This window comes from Callithrix jacchus, chromosome X (genome assembly GCF_049354715.1).
Source record: "Callithrix jacchus isolate 240 chromosome X, calJac240_pri, whole genome shotgun sequence".
Classification (NCBI taxonomy): Eukaryota; Metazoa; Chordata; class Mammalia; order Primates; family Cebidae; genus Callithrix; species Callithrix jacchus.
Genome location: NC_133524.1, coordinates 144,437,283 through 144,455,406, shown reverse-complemented (window position 1 = coordinate 144,455,406; position 18,124 = coordinate 144,437,283).

The following is an 18,124-nucleotide window of genomic DNA, read 5'->3' as shown; positions in this document are numbered from 1 at the left end:
TTAACAAAACCACATTCTCAAGTCTTGTGTGTGTGTGTGCACGTGTGCGCGTGCATGCGCGCATGGAGATAGGGTCACCTTATGTAGCCCAGGCTAGTCTTGAACTCCTGGGTTCAAGCAGTCCTCCTGCCACAGCCTCCCAAAGTGCTGGGATTACAGGCATGAGCCATAGCATCTGGCTTCATGTCTTTCTTATAAACTTCCTCATCAAAAACACACCCTCCATTCTTTGTACACTCTTTATACAGAATTGTTTCTCTTATATATAGTAGCTTTAACTATATTATCTACAATTTTAACTTTAGTAACCCCAATTTCTAGTGATAAAGCTAGGAAGTAAAGCAAGTTTCATTGTTATGTATCAAATGCAAAGCCCAGGACAAATGACGGAGCTGCAAAGACAGTTAATGGAGCATCTATCCCCTTCCAGCATGGCCAGGAGGCAAAGCTGGGCCAGGGAGGAAGTATTGGGCTTGACTCTGCCCTGCAGCTGGTGGTCTAGGTGCTATGGAAGCCTCACCATGACCACCTGTCTAGACTCTGGAATCTAAAGGCTCCAAACCAAAGACATATGCTTAAAGACAAACCAAGCAATTATCAAAAATATCACTGAAACAAGTTTTTTGACCTTAAAATATTTAGCAGAAATGGCATACATTTGTTTGACCAGTAGACTAAGACAAAGAGGTCTAAAATTCTGAAGACATTTCTATTTTATTTTATCAGGAATTTAAAAATTTTCTTTTTATATCCAAGATTACTAAAGTTATATGAATTTTAAAAAGTCTTTGGGATTAACTATTTAATTTATGAGTACTCATTTATTTATAACTCAACTCAGTACCATGTAGACAATATAAAAACAGACATATACACCTTTATACACAAAATACAAACAAACACAAATAAAGGTTTTATAGCTTTTGTGTTAGGCTGTTTTATAAAGAAATACTTGAGACTGGGTAATTTATAAAGAAAAGAGGTTTCATTGGCTCATGATTCGTACAGGAAGCACAGTGCTGGCATCTGCTCAGCCTTTTATGAGGCCTCAGGAAGCTTTTACTCATGGCAGAGAGCAAAATGGGAGCAGACATTTCACATAGCAGAGCAGGAGCAGGAGGGAGAGTGGGGGAGGTGCCACACACTTTAATCAACTAAGTCACAGGAAAACTCAGTCACTGTCCTGAGAATAGCATCAAGCCGTGAGAGATCCACCCCCCATGGCCCAAACACCTCCCACCAGGCCTCAATTCCAACACTGGGGATTACAATTCAACACAAGATTTGGGTAGGGAAAATATGCAAACTATATTTGCTTTTATTTTAAAATTCTAGTCATGAGACAGATAAAACTCACTAGTTTAAAAGGACAGTTAGATTAATTTGCACCTCTGTAAATGAAACAAGTTAAAGATTGTCTGGGCTGGGTGCAGTGCCTCATGCAGGAGGATCACTTGAATCCAGGAGTTCAATACCAGCCTGGGCAACACGGCAAGACCCTGTCTATACTAAAAAATAAAAAAGAAATTAGTTGGGCATGGTGTTGTGTGCCTGGGGGTCCCAGCTACTTGGGAAGCTGAGGTGGGAGGATTGTTTCAGCCCAGGAATATGAGGTGACATTGAGCTAGGATCATACCACTGCCCTCCAGCCTAGATGACAGAGTGAGACCCTGTCTCTAAAAAATAAATAAATAAAAATGTTTTAAAATAAAGTTTATTTGTCCTAAATCGTTGAAGTCCTTACTGAGTTTTAGAGAAACCAGGATTGCAAATTTATATCTCAAAGCATGAAGGAGAATTTAAGCTTTTTGAAGAAGGAATTTGGGTATGTTAGAGGACAATCAAAAGGAATGCTAAGGTAACAGGAAATCATTGAGAATCACTAGATGATTTTATAAGGAGACCAATTTTAGTTAGATAGGTGGCTTTTAATTTAGTCTCCATTTTACTACAGGACCACTGACCTCAGGGTAGAGCCCTTAATGAATAGGGCAAACAAAGCATTTGCAGCTTCTGAGGCCTAATACTTATATAGGGAAAAGCGGAAGCAGTAGGAAGGCAAATCACCTAGATCCTCAGAAATCAATAATTTCATTTTTACGTTGAATCCTGGCATGTCAAAAAAGAGGGAGGGGAATGCCACAGGATGAGGCTGTTCAACACTTCCACAGGGCACGTCACTGCAAAGGTGACCCAATGTCAATCAGCCCGCTTTGTGATAAGTTCCTCCCCCATGGGAGTCTTATCCCTTGATTGCGGTGATGTATCATAGCCTCCAAGTTTCCAAACCTCACTTTTCTTATATAAATGCACAAACAAATGAATAGCCCCATACAGTAATAACCATTCATTGTAACTGCTCTCAGGCACCCCCAGAATTGCAGCTTTTGCTAGTGACCAACTAGCTATCACACACACAAAGATTAAATTTTCTCTCATAGCACAAAGTAATCCCTGGTACCCCCAAAAGTTAGAGAGATCACGGAATTTAATGCAAAAGAACAGAGCCTTTGACCTGAGAGGAACTAGTCCACAACTCTTGGGGATCCATGAGAAAAACAGACGACCCCAAAAAGGGGGTATGTGGCACTTTTCCTGTGTTCCTCAACAGGTCTTAGAGCTGCTAGAAGTCCCTTCTAGATTTCTTTATGTGGAATTGAAAATGGCAAAAAAGAAAGGGGAGTAGAAGTGAAAGAAAATGAAAGAACAAGTCTCAGATGTACCAATTCGGAGATTTTAAGCTTTCCAGAAGGGCCAATGTGGTTTTACATTTTTCTTCACAAAAATCATGTGAAGAAAAAAAGCATACAGAAGAACCAATCATATGATTCAAAAGGGGTTTCAGTTGACTGAAAAGTAAATCCCAATAGCAGAATACAAAAGAGAAAAAGTAGAAAGAACTTTTATTTAAAAAAAATATTATAGTCTGTAAATCAGCTCTTAATTAAGCTTACTTCCGACCATAGAACTTAAAAAAAAAATCTTTTTCAATCTTTCATAATCAGATTTTATATGGGACGAACAGCCAATATTCTTTGCTTTCAAACATTTTCCCCCAACATTATCTTTCAAATAACACCAAAATCAAAACTCCTTAACCTAGGTTTTGACTTAACTAAGAATACATGGGACATCTCCAAAGAGGTACAAAGCAGTCCTCAAAAGATCTAGGAGCATCTCAAAGGCAGCTGAAGAAAGTTTTGCCAGCCACAAAGTACAACCCATATTTCTTTCCTGCCAAAATCTCTAGGATCTCAGCTTCTCAGCTGACCATATACACACAAAAGTCAACCATCCCTTGTGCCCCATAGATAAAAGATTTTAAAAGTCAGTTAGTGTCTTAGTCTGTTTTGCATTGCTATAAAGAAATACCTGAGGTTAGGTAATTCATAAAGAAAAACCGTTTCTTTAACTCACAGTCCTGCAGGCTGTACAAGAAGCATGGCACCAGCATCTGCTTCTGATAAGAACCTCAAAAAGCTTCTAATTATGGTGGAAGGTGAAGAGGAAACAGGCGTGTCACATGACGAAATAGGGAGCAAGAGAGGGCAGGTGTGCCACGCTCTTTTAAACAACTAGCTCTCACGTAAACTAATACAGTGTGAAATCACTCATTACTGTGAAGACACACCAAGACATTCATGAGGGGTCTGCCTTTATGTTCCAAATACCTCCCACCAGGATCTGTCTCCAATATTGGGGATCAAATTTTGAAATAGATTTTGAGGGAGCAAATATCCAAACCATGTCAGTTTGTAAGACAGAAAATCAAAAGTTGTCCATAGAAGGAAAAAGGATCAATAACAAATTAGTACCCCAAAATGTTGAGTCACACAAATATCAAACGAGTTTTTAAATAAATCTTTCTTCTGATTTAAAAGACTTACATCAGCAGGGAATTATTTCCTGATTGGGAATCAAACCAGGGAAAAAGCAGTGAAGTGCCAAATCCTAGCCACTAAACCATAGGATGGAGTGCCCGTCCTGTATAGATCCCACAGGGAATCCAAAGCAGTTAGTTTCAGCATACAAAGGATTTTAACTTTTTTTAGGTCAGATCTTTGTTTTTTAATTTTGTCAGAATTTCTAGGGCTGGCCATGACATTATTATGCACCTTAAATATGTTTAATTCTCCCATAAATACAAATAATTGTTTAGAATGACAAATCTCTAAACTATTTTTCAAATAAAGGAGTCTTTCTAATTTAAAAGAGTCATCTTTTGGATACTGATGAGTAGAATCTCTGATGGTGTTTCTATTCCAATAGTGACTCCATCCAATAAGCCTCTCCATGGAGCCTAGGAGATAATTTTTCCAGTTTAAAATACACTTTTACCACATAAGCAAGAGGGTGCAGAGGGTAGTAGTGGGATGGATGGAGGGGTAGGGATAGGAGCAGGAGGCAACGCAGGCCAAAGACAAACAGAGGCATGCGCAATTCCAGATTTGTTTTATTATTATTAATAGAAACTTCTACTTTTTTTTTTCTTAATTTAGGGTCTTTGAGCTCATTTGGCATTGTTATCTCTTAAGAACACTAGTTTACATTCCTGGAGTCTTTTAGTTGTCTCAAGATACCAAATTAAAGTAGATGTTCCATTTGGGCTTTCTAATCTTTTAATCTTTCTTTTTAGCCCTTCTAATTTTCCATGGAGGAAAACAAGTTTCAGGACATCAAAAGATCCTCAGGTTGGCCATTGTAATTCGAAACCATTTTCAGTAATATTGATCCATCAAGAAAGAAATTATCAGATGAAGGACTATAATATTTTTTTTGCATGAGAAACCAGCAGGGCTTCCAGAAGGGAATGACATAACCTATACCCTTAGAAGCAAAAGTATCTATGAATACTCATCAAAAAGCGAAAAATGCCTTTGTCAACAGCCAGCAACAAAAGACTCTCAATAAAGGGCTGAACTTAACCAAAGAAGGAGGTTCAAGGACATAAGAGGACTCACCAGGGAGATCCTGGGCTGTTGGGGAGACGATGGAACACATAGGGATCCTACAGGTACCGTGCTTGAATCCATGGCAGTGTCAGAATGCAGGGGAAAGTTGCTTTGTATCCCACTCTATTCTGATACCATTTAATGTCAACCAAGAAGACGCAAAAGACCAGACAGTAAAGCAGTAAGACAAAGTGTTTATTGCGATCTTAGGAACTGCAATTCAGGAGACACAGATTGGGCTAAAAATGAAATTGTGTTCCAAAGAGGAGAAGGAGAGTAGAGATTTTTTAAAGAATGCTAATTGTGTAAGTTGTTTTGAAAAAATCATCATTGGTGCAGGTGGCTGGCTTGGTGAGTCCATAGTTCATTGGTTGTTGCTGTTCAGGAGTTGTAGTGCTGGTGAAATTTGGCTGTTTTCCAAGATGTGGTCACTGCAGTTTGGCCTAGTTCAAAAGTTCAAGGCAAGTTTCTGTTTGGATTTTGTTTTTTGCAAGGTTGCAAGCTGTGTAGGTAGTCCTTCTTAGAATGACTTCCTGACTCCATTTTAGAGCTCTAAAGTAGACTGATACCATTTTGTATATCACATTTAACAAGTATTTAAAGTTACCTAGGCAACCAGAGGAGAACTAAAAATAACAAAGATCAAAAATCAGGAAGATGAGAGAGGACCGGAGGGACTGTGTGAATTAAGTGCTTGTTTTTCATATCAGGACTATGAGAGGCTCAACAGATACAAACCATGAAATAGTGGTCTAAGCACATCATCCATACTTACAGAGAGCTCAAAGTGCAAAACAGTAAAAATTGACTGCTTTTGAAAAGTGGGTTCAGGGTTGGGGTAGAGTGAGGTTGGAGAGAACCTTGGCCTTTCATCATAGGATTTTCTGTGCCTTTTGGTACCATGTGCATTCATTACTTAGGTAAAATAAAAATTAACACAGGGAAAGCAGCAGTTTGTTATGTGTTGGATAAGCTGTATTAGTCTGTTCTCATGCTGCTAATAAAGACATACCTGAGATTGGGTAATTTATTTTTAAAAAAAAGGTTTAATTGACTCATAGTTCAGCATGGCTAGGAAGGCCTCAGAAAATTTACAATCATGGTAGAAGGGGAAGTAGCATATCATTCTTCACATGATAGCCGGAAAGAGAAGTGCCGAGTAAAAGGGGGAAAAAGCCCCTTATAAAACCGTCAGATCTCCTGAGAATTCACTATCATGAAAACAACATGGGGTAAAAGTCCCCGTGATTCAATTATCTACCACTTTGTCCTTCCCATGATGAGGATTATGGGAACTACAATTTAAAATGAGATTTGGGTGGGGACACAGCCAAACCATATCATAAGCCAATATGTCTGAATTACCATAATTCACTTTTAACTGATTGTGAAGAGAGTAAATTTGATTGCTTTTTAAATATTAAAATACAAATTATTTTTATAAATAATAGATTGTAATTAGATCTAGAAATTTTATTATGCTAATACATTGGATATTTATACAAATGACATTTCCTTATATTGTACTTTATATGCTTAAAAGTGGTTTTATCTGAAGAAATCTTTACTGATTAAAAGGAGATGCTATTAAAAAAACAACAAAAAAAGGAGATATTTTATTAGGTGGCTGGTATTTTCAACCTTTACATTAAATAAGTGTGGCTCTCAGACAAAATTAAACAAGATTTTTAAAAAACTGGACATTTTTGTGACAATTAAGTGTGGTAAGATTCATACCCTCGAGTTAGTCTGTTTATACCAAACTTAGAACACATCCATTTTAGAATCTGACTTGAAAGAATCATAATTATGCAAAATCTTTTGCCTTCCACTTTTGCACCCGAAAATTTAAAATTATGCTTAGAGTTAAGAAATGGTTCAAGTACTAGTTATTATTCCCTTTTCCTTTGTATTTCCTTTTCCTCCCTTCTTCTTCTCCTTCTCTCCTTACTTCAGTGTTTTCTCTGTAAAGGAAAATTAATATATTCAATTAAAAAAACCCACTGAAGTAAAAACTTACACTGATCTGAGTCCCACATAAACTAATTGTTTGCCAATAGTAATTGAAAACATTTTTCTCTTTTAATTCTGAAAATACACTCTAAGGAGAATATATATACACACACACACACACATACACACACACACATATGCGGATTATAAAGAGTAAATTATAATGATTGCAAAATAACGTTTAAAAAATTTAAAAGATTGCAAATTATTTGTGAAGTGTATTTTTTGATAATTTTTCTTTATATTTTACTTTAAGTTCTGGGATACATGTGCAGAACACGCAGGTTTGTTACATAGGTATATATGTGCCATGGTGGTTTGCTGCAACCATCAACCTGTCATCTAGGTTTTAAGCCTTGCGTGCTGCATTAGGTATTTGTCCTAATGCTATCCTTTCCCTTGCCCCTGTTTTTTGATAAACTTTAAGCCTCTTTTAATTTTTAGTTTTGTGAGTACATAATAGGTGTATATATTTGTGGAATACATCAGATATTTTGATACAGGCATGAAATATGAAATAATCACATCATGGAGAATGGGTTATCCATCCCCCCAAGCATTTATACTTTGTGTTACAAACAATCTAATTATACTCTATTAGCTATTTTGAAATGTACAGCTATTATTGACTGTAGTCACCTTGTTGTGGGATCAAATGATATGTCTTATTCATTTTTTCACTTAGCATAATTATCTCCAGTTCCATCCATGTTGTTGCAGATGACAGAATCTCATTCATGTTTCTGGCTGAACAGTACTCCATGTTCCACTGCGCGTAAGTACCGCATTTTTTAAAGCATTCATCTGTTGATGAGCACTTAGGTCGCTTTAAAATCTCAGTTATTGTGAACGGTGCTAAAACAAACATGGGAGTGAAGATATCTCTTCAATATACTGATTTATTTCTTTTGGGTATATACCCAGCAATAGGATTGTTGGATCATACAATAGCTAAATGTTTAGTTTGTCAAGGAACCTCCAAACTGCTCTCCATAGTGGTTCTACTAATCTCCATTCCCACCAACACTGTACAAGTGTTTTCTTTCCTCCACTTTCTCTCCAGCATTTGTTATTGCCCATCTTTTGGATTTAAGCCATTTTAACTGTCATGGGATGATATCTTGTTGGGGTTTTGATTTGCATTTCTCTGATGATCAATGATGTTTAGCACCTTTTAATATTCCTGTTTGCAATTTGTATGTCTTCTTTTGGGAAAAGTCTTTTCAAATCTCTTGCCTGTCTTTTAATTGGGTTATTAGGTTTCTTCCTATAGAGCTGTTTGTGTTCCTTATACATTCTGGTTATGAATCCCCTGTCAGATGAGTAGTTTGCAAATATTTTGTCCCACTCTGTGCATCATCTCTTCACTTTGCTGATCATATCCTTTGCTGTGTAAAAGCTTTATAACTTGATGTGATCCCATTTGTTCATTTTTGCTTTGGTTGCCTGTGCTTATGGTGTACTGCTCAATAAATTTTTGATCAGACCAATGTCTTGGAGATTTTCCTCAAAGTTTTCTTGGAATAGTTTCATTGTTTGAAGTCTCAGATTTAAGTTTTTAATGCATTTTGATTTGATTTTTGAATATGGTGAGAGGTAGAAATCTAGTTTCATTCTTCTGCAGGTGGATACCCAGTTTTCCCAGCACTATTTATTAAAGAGAATGTCTTTTCCCCCGTATATGTTCTTGGCACCTTTGTTGCAAATGAGTTCACTGTAAGAGTGTGGATTTGTTTCTAGTCTCTCTATTCTGTTCCATTGGTCTATGTGTTTGATTTTATGCCAGTACCATGCTGTTTTGGTTATTATAGCTCTGTAGTATAATTTGAAGTCAAATAAAGTGATACCTGCAGTTTTGTTCTTTCTGCTTAGGATAGTTTTGGCTATTCTGGGTCTTTTGTGGTTCCATATAAATCTTAGAATTATTATTTTTTATTTCTGGAAAGAATGTCTTTGGTATTTTGATAGGGATTTCATTGAATCTGTAGATTGCCTTGGGTAGTATGGGCATTTTAACAAATTGATTCTTCCAATCCATGGAAACATGGAAAATTTTTCAATGTTTTGGCATCTGCTTCAATTTCTTTCATCAGTGTTTTATCATTTCCATTGTATAGATTGTGCATGTTTTGATTAATTCCTAGGTATTTATTTTATCTGTGGCTATTTTAAATACTTTTACATTTCTTTCTCCAATTTGTTCCCTGTGGCATATAGAAATGCTACTAATTTTTGTATGTTGATATGTATCTGGAAACTTTATTGAATTTATTGGTTCTCATATTTTTTGTTGGAGTCTTTAGGTTTCTCCAAAAAATAAGATCATATCAACTGCAAATAAGGATTATCTGACTTTTCCCTTTCCAATTTGGATGCCCTTTACTTTTTCTCTCAAATTGCTCTAGCTGGGACTTCCAGTACTATGTGGGATAACAGTGGTGAAAGTAGTCATTCTTGTGTTCCAGATCTGAACAGCAAGGCATTCAGTTTTTCCCCATCCAGTATGATACTAGCTATGGGTCTGTTGTAGATGGCTTTTATTATATAGAGGTATGTTGCTTCTAGCCACAGTTTTTTTGAGGATTTTTATCATGAAGGCATGTTGAATTTTATCAAATATTTTTTCAGCATCAATTGAAATGATCATATGATTTTTATAATTAATTCTGTTTATATGATGTATCATACTGATTTGCATATGTTGAACCATCCTTGCATTCCAGAGCTTTGTCATGATGAAGGATTCTTTTAATTTATTATTAAATGTGGTTTGCTAGTATTTTGTTCAGGATTTTTGTATCAATATTCATCAGAGATATTGACCTGTACTTAACATTTTTCATGTGTGTTTGTCTGGTTTTGGTGTCAGGATAACACTGACATCATAGAATGGGTTTGGGAATATTCCCTCCTCCTGTATTTTTTAGAATAGTTTGAGTAGGATTGGTATTAGTTCTTCTTTAAATGTTTGGTGGAATTCAACAGAGAAGTCATTGGATTCCCTGCTTTTCTTTACTGGGAAAATTTTTATTACCACTTCAATCTCATTATTTGTTATTGGTCTGATCAGGTCTTGGATTTCTTCAGGGGTCAATCTTGGTAGGTTGTATATTTCTAGATATTTGTCTATTTCTTGTAGCTTTTCAAGTTTATTGGCATATGTCTGCTCATAGTAGCCACTAATGATTGTCTGAATTTCAGCAGTACCAGTTTTAATGTCTCCTTCTTCATTTCTGTTTCTATTTATTTGAGTCTTTTCTCTCTTAGTCTGGAAGAAGGTTTTTTTTTTAACTTTTCAAAAACCAACTTTTTGTTTCATTGATCTCTTTCATTGTTTTCTTCATTTCAAATCCATGTATTTTTACTCTGATCTTGATTATTTCTTTTCTTCTACTAATTTTGGGTTTGGTTTGATCTTGCTTTTCTAGTTCTTTAAGATATATCATTGGGTTGTTTATTTAAAGTTCTTCCTCTTTTATTTTGATGTAGGCACTTATAGTAAAAACTTATCTCTTAGTACTGCTTTTGCTGTATCCCATAGGTTTTGGTATTTCATGTTTCCATTACCATTTCTTTGAAGAAATTTTTCAATTTTCTTCTTAATTTCTTCATTGACCCACTGGTCATTCGGAGCATATTGTTTAATTTCCGTGTATTTGCATAGTTTCTTAAATTTTTATTATTATTAATTTCTAGTTTATTCCATTGTGGTCAGAAAATATGCTTGATATCATTTTAATTATTTGAATGTTTTAAGACTTGTTTTGTGACCTAATGTATATCTTATCCTTGAGAATGATCAATGTTCTGAGGAGAAGAGTGTGCATTCTGCAGCTCTTGGATGAAATATTCTGTAAATATCTATTAGATCCACTTGGTCTATAGGTCAGATTAAGTCCAATGTTTATTTGTTTATTTTCTCTCTGGAAGATTTGTCCAATGTTGAAAGTATAGTGTTGAAGTTGCAATCTATTATTGCATAAGGGTTCATCTCTCTCTTTAGCACTAATAATATTTCCTTTATATATCTGGTACTCCAGTGTTGAGTGCATATATACTTATAATTGCTATATCTTCTTGATGAATTGACCCCTTTATCATTATATAGTGACTTTCTTTGTCTCTTCCTACACTTTTTGTATTGTAATCTATTTTGTCTGAAATAATATAGGTACTCCTGCTTCTATTTGGTTTGCGTTGGTATGGAATATCTTTTTCCATCCTTTTATTTTCATTCTATATGTGTCTTTATATGTGAAAGGTGTTACTTGTGGCAACAGATCAATGGGTCTTGTTTTTTCATCCATTCAGCCAGTCTGTCTTTTGACTGGATAGTTTAGTACATTTATATTAGATGTTATGATTGGTAAGTAAGGACATAATCCTGCTATTCATCACTTGTTTTCTGGTTCTTTTGTAGTTTTCTCTTTCTTCTTTCTTTCTTCCATGTCTTCCTCTAGTGAAGGCGATTTTCTCTGGTGATATGATTTTGTTTCTTGCTTTTTATTTTCCTTGCTTCCATTGTATGAATTTTGGTTTGAGGTGAGCATGAGGCTTACAAATACAATCTTAAAAGCCACTATTGTAACCTGATAACAATGTAAGACTATTTGCATAAACAAGCAAAAAGACAACTTATAAAAACTATATGCCTTAACTTTGTCCTCCTGTTTTTTGGCTTTTTTTTGTTTCCATTTACATCTTCTTGTACTATATTTTGAAAAACTGTAGTTATTATTTTTGATTGGGACATCACATAATCTTTCTAATTAGGATAAGAGTAGTTTACACAACACAGTTACAGTGTTACAATATTTTATGTTTTTCTGTGTACTTACTATTACCAGTAAGTTTTATACTTCAGATAATTTCTTATTGTGCATTAATATACTTTTATTTCTGACTGGAGTACTCCCTCTAGCATTAATTGCAGAATAGGTCTGGTGTTGATGAAATCCCTCAGGATTTGTTTGTCTGGGAAAATCTTCTTCAGGTTTGAAGGATATTTTTTTTGGCTGAATACAGTATTCTAGGGTAAAATATTTTTTTCCTTCAGCAGTTTAAGTATGTCATGCCACTCTGTCCTGTCCTGTAAGGTTTCCACTGAAAAGTCTGCTGCCAGACATATCAAAGCCCCATTTTATGTTATCTGTTTCTTTTCTCTAGCTACTTTTAGAATCTTTTCTTTGCCTTTGATCTTTGGGATTTTGATTATTAAATGTCTTAGAGAAGATCCAAGAGAATTTTCTGGATTTCTAGGCAGAGCCTCTTGTTCTCGTCCCTTACTTTTTCCCAAATAGTCTCTGTCTCTCTCTCTCTCTCTCTCTCTGTTCTGAGACACTTGAAGCTGAGGATGGAATGCTACAAGCACCCCTGTGGCTACTACCACTATCACTGAGCTGGATCAGACCTGAAGCCAGCACAGAACTGGTTCTCTCCAAAGGTCATCTGTAACTACTTCCTGGCTACTGCCTATTTTTGCTCAAGGCCCTGCAGTTCTACAATCAGCTGATGAAAAATTCATCTACACCTGTGTACTTCCATTCAGGGCAGTGAGTTCCCCCCACCCCTGAGTGGTTCCAGAGGTGTTGTTGTCTGGGAGACAGAGACTAGAGTCAAAAACCTTAGAATTCTACCTGGTGTTCCATTGTACTGTCTCTGAGCTGGCACTCAAACCACAAGATGCATCCTTCCTACTGTTCCTGCTCTTTCCAGAGGCAGAGCAGCCTCACCCCATAGGCACCACCATAGTCCAGGGGGAATTTTGCCAGCCTACTGCTGATATTCCCTTAAGGCCCAAGCTTGTGGTGAATGTTGCATGACCTGGGACTCACTATTCAGGGCAGCCCATAGATGTCTTGGCCCAGGACAGGTCCATAGATGCTGTCCAAAAGTGAAGTCCTGAATATAAGGACCCTAGGAGTCCACTTGGTGCTCTACCCCACTATGGCCATGCTGGTAACTAAGGTACGAGACAAAGCCCCCTTTACTTTTCTCTCTGTTTTTCTCAAACAGAAGGCGTTTCATGCCACAGTAACCACATCTTGTAATGTGCTAAGTGTCACTTGAAGCCAGCAGATTTCAGTATCTCACCCAAGGCTCTTGATGTAGTACCTGCTATTGCTGCTGGTTGTTTAGGACCCAAGGGCTCTTCAGTTTAGTGATGACTGTTGCCAAACTAGGTTTTAACTTTCAAGGTAACTGGTTCCATCCTGGCCCAGGACATACCTAGAAATACCATCTGGGAGCTAGGGCCTAGAAAGGGAACTTCATGACTTTGTCCAGTGCCCTATCCTATTGAGGCTGTGTTGGTATCCAAGATGGAAGGCATAGTTTTCCCCACTCTTCTCTCTCCTCTCCTCAAGCAGAAGGAAGAGGTCTCTTTTGCATCTGAGAGCTGTGCAGCCTGTGGTTAGGGAAAGGGTGATGTCAGCATTCTTTTAGCTGCCCGGGCTGGTGTCTTAGTAGGTCGTGTGAACCATTCCCTGTCTACTATCTCTGGGCACATTTAAGCCCTAGGACTCCCCTAAGTGTTGCAATATTTATGGCCTCGACAACCTTTCAAGTTTTCGTGGAAACCTAGAGCACTATTGCCCTCTGTGTGAAGTTTGCAGGAACTCAAGTTCACACTGCTGGGATCAGCAATTCCCCTTTGGCTATGGTTGGTTTAAATGCTCCCTCTTTGGGCAGGCATCAGCTGAATTTGGTGTGGTTTTCTTTTCTGCTCTAACAGGACAACACTGAGTTCAGTGCCTCATAATTGCTGTGCTCTCCCTCGCCCAGCACCCAGAGATACCCTCCACCCCAGTGCTGCTGCTGCTGCAGGGTTGGGGAGCAGTGTCGGCAACTCAGGCTGCTTTTCTATCTCTTCAGTGCCTTTATCAGTTATGAAGTTAGAGCCAAGTACTCTTGAGTGCACACCTGATATTTGATTCTTATGATGGCAATATTTCTGTGTAAATAGTTGTTTACTTGGTGTCCTTGAAGAGGGGTTGATTGGTGGAGACTTCTATTGCACCATCTTGCTCCCCATTTTTGAAATTTAGGCTAGAATTATAAACTCCTTTTATCATGTCTTCAACTGTATCATGTGTCTTATAGCTCAAATTTAAGACATATGCTGTTTCTGAAAATAACACTGCTTTTTAAAAATTAACTTTTTGCATACACTTCACTAATGTTGAATTACAGATACAATATTATTTGATTGCCTAATAGAATCTCTATTCCATTAAAAGATCTCATTGAAGTATGAATAAATCCAGGGGGCAGAAACTTTTGTAATTGAATTTTTCTGATTGTCCAAGGAATCCTTGCCACGATTGGAATCTACCTTGGTGAAACTGACAAAATTAGCATATTCTAGTGATTACTGCTTTTATTCGTCTGTTCTCACATTATTATAAAGAACTACCTGAAAATGGGTAATTTACAAAGAAAAGAGGTTTAACTGGCTCACAGTTTTATCGGCTGTACAGGAAGCATGGCTGGGGAAACCTCAGGAAACTTAACAATCATGGCAGAAGATGAAGTGGAAGCAAACATGTCTTGCCATGGCAGAGCAGGAGAGAGAAGGAGGAAGTGCTACACCCTGTTAAACAACCAGATATTATGAGAACTCACTCACTATCATGCGAAAAGCATGGGGGAAATCCTCCCTCATGATCCAGTCACCTCCTACCAGGTCCCTTCCCCAAGACTGGGAATTACAATTCAACATGAAATTTGGGTGGGAACACAAAGCCAAACCATATCACTGCTCAAATTCTGCTCTGAAATACCAATGCAATGAATTATTGAATTAGTCAAGACTTTTGATTTTGACAGAAACTTATCTCAAATGAGCATGAGCTTAAGCAAAAAGGAAAAAAAGCAAAAAGGAAAAACAAGGAATCTGATGGCTCGCATAATCTTTTTTTTTTTTTTTGGATTTTTTATTGGATTATAGGTTTTGGGGTACCTGAGCAGGGCATGCAAGACAGTTGCGTAGGTACACACATGGCAGTGTGCTTTGCTTTTCTTCTCCCCTTCACCCACATTTGGCTTTTCTCCCCAGGCTATCCCTCCCCACGTCCCCCTCCCACTGGCCCTCCCCTTTTCCCCCCAATAGACCCCAGTGTTTAGTACTCCCCTTTCTGTGTCCATGTATTCTCATTTTTCATCACCCACCTATGAGTGAGACTATGCGGTGTTTCATTTTCTGTTCTTGTGTCAGTTTGCTGAGGATGATGTTTTCCAGATTCATCCATGTCCCTACAAACGACACAAACTCATCATTTCTGATTGCTGCATAATATTCCATGGTGTATATGTGCCACATTTTTCCAATCCAGTCTATTATCAATGGGCATTTGGGTTGATTCCAGGTCTTTGCTATTGTAAACAGTGCTGCAATGAACATTCGTGTACATGTGTCCTTATAGTAGAACGATTTATAGTCCTTTGGGTATATACCCAGTAATGGGATTGCTGGGTCAAATGGAATTTCTATTTCTAAGGCCTTGAGGAATCACCACACTGTCTTCCACAATGGTTGGACTAATTTACACTCCCACCAACAGTGTAAAAGTGTTCCTTTTTCTCCACATCCTCTCCAGCATCTGTTGTCTCCAGATTTTTTAATGATCGCCATTCTAACTGGCGTGAGATGGTATCTCAATGTGGTTTTGATTTGCATCTCTCTGATGACCAGTGACGATGAGCATTTTTTCATATGATTGTTGGCCTCATATATGTCTTCTTTCGTAAAGTATCTGTTCATATCCTTTGCCCACTTTTGAATGGGCTTGTTTGTTTTTTTCCTGTAAATCTGTTTGAGTTCTTTGTAAATTCTGGATACCAGCCCTTTGTCAGATGGGTAGACTGCGAAAATTTTTTCCCATTCTGTGGGTTGCCGATTCACTCTAGTGACTGTTTCTTTTGCCGTGCAGAAGCTGTGGAGTTTCATTAGGTCCCATTTGTCTATTTTGGCTTTTGTTGCCAATGCTTTTGGTGTTTTGTTCATGAAGTCCTTGCCTAGTCCTATGTCCTGGATGGTTTTGCCTAGATTTCCTTCTAGGGTTTTTATGGTGCCAGGTCTTATGTTTAAGTCTTTAATCCATCTGGAGTTAATTTTAGTGTAAGGTGTCAGGAAGGGGTCCAGTTTCTGCTTTCTGCACGTGGCTAGCCAGTTTTCCCAACACCATTTGTTAAACATGGAATCCTTTCCCCATTGCTTGTTTTTGTCAGGTTTATCAAAGATTGTATAGTTGTATGTATGTTGTGTTGCCTCCAGTGCCTCTGTTTTGTTCCATTGGTCTATATCTCTGTTTTGGTACCAGTACCATGCTGTTTTGATTACTGTAGCCTTGTAGTATAGTTTGAAATCCGGTAGTGTGATGCCCCCCGCTGTGTTCTTTTTGCTTAGAATTGACTTGGCTATGCGGGCTCTCTTTTGGTTCCATATGAAGTTCATGGTGGTTTTTTCCAGTTCTGTGAAGAAAGTCAATGGTAGCTTGATGGGGATAGCGTTGATTCTGTAAATTACTTTGGGCAGTATAGCCATTTTCACGATATTAATTCTTCCTAACCATGAACATGGAATGTTTCTCCATCTGTTTGTGTCCTCTCTGATTTCGTTGAGCAGTGGTTTGTAGTTCTCCTTGAAGAGGTCTCTTACATTCCTTGTGAGTTGTATTCCAAGGTATTTTATTCTTTTTGTAGCAATTGCAAATGGAAGTTCGCTCTTGATTTGGCTTTCTTTAAGTCTGTTATTGGTGTAGACGAATGCTTGTGATTTTTGCACATTGATTTTATATCCTGAGACTTTGCTGAAGTTGCTCATCAGTTTCAGGAGTTTTTGGGCTGAGGTGATGGGGTCTTCTAGGTATACTATCATGTCGTCTGCAAATAGAGACAATTTGGCTTCCACCTTTCCTATTTGAATACCCTTTATTTCTTTTTCTTGCCTGATTGCTCTGGCTAGAACTTCCAGTACTATATTGAATAGGAGTGGTGAAAGAGGGCATCCTTGTCTAGTGCCAGATTTTAAAGGGAATGCTTCCAGTTTTTGCCCATTCAGTATGATATTGGCTGTTGGTTTGTCATAAATAGCTTTTATTACTTTGAGATACGTTCCATCGATACCGAGTTTATTGAGGGTTTTTAGCATAAAGGGCTGTTGAATTTTGTCAAATGCCTTCCCTGCGTCAATTGAGATAATCATGTGGTTTTTGTTTTTGGTTCTGTTTATGTGGTGAATTACGTTGATAGACTTGCGTATGTTGAACCAGCCTTGCATCCCTGGGATGAATCCTACTTGATCATGATGAATAAGTTTTTTGATTCGCTGTTGCAATCAGCTTGCCAATATTTTATTGAAGATTTTTGCATCTATGTTCATCATGGATATTGGCCTGAAGTTTTCTTTTCTCTTTGGGTCTCTGCCGGGTTTTGGTATCAGGATGATGTTGGTCTCATAAAATGATTTGGGAAGGATTCCCTCTTTTTGGATTGTTTGAAATAGTTTTAGAAGGAATGGTACCAGCTCCTCCTTGTGTGTCTGGTAGAATTCGGCTCTGAAACCGTTTGGACCTGGGCTTTTTTTATGTGGTAGGCTCTTAATTGCTGCCTCAACTTCAGACCTTGTTATTGGTCTATTCATAGTTTCAGCTTCCTCCTGGTTTAGGCTTGGGAGGACACAGGAGTCCAGGAATTTATCCATTTCTTACAGGTTTACTAGTTTATGTGCATAGAGTTGTTTGTAATATTCTCTGATGATGGTTTGAATTTCTGTGGAATCTGTGGTGATTTCCCCTTTATCATTTTTTATTGCATCTATTTGGTTGTTCTCTCTTTTATTTTTAATCAATCTGGCTAGTGGTCTGTCTATTTTGTTGATCTTTTCAAAAAACCAGCTCTTGGATTTATTGATTTTTTGAAGGGTTTTTCGTGTCTCAATCTCCTTCAGCTCAGCTCTGATCTTAGTTATTTCTTGTCTTCTGCTGGGTTTTGAGTTTTTTTGATCTTGCTCCTCTAGCTCTTTCAATTTTGACGATAGGGTGTCAATTTTGGATCTCTCCATTCTCCTCACATGGGCACTTATTGCTATATACTTTCCTCTAGCGACTGCTTTAAATGTGTCCCAGAGGTTCTGGCACGTTGTGTCTTCGTTCTCATTG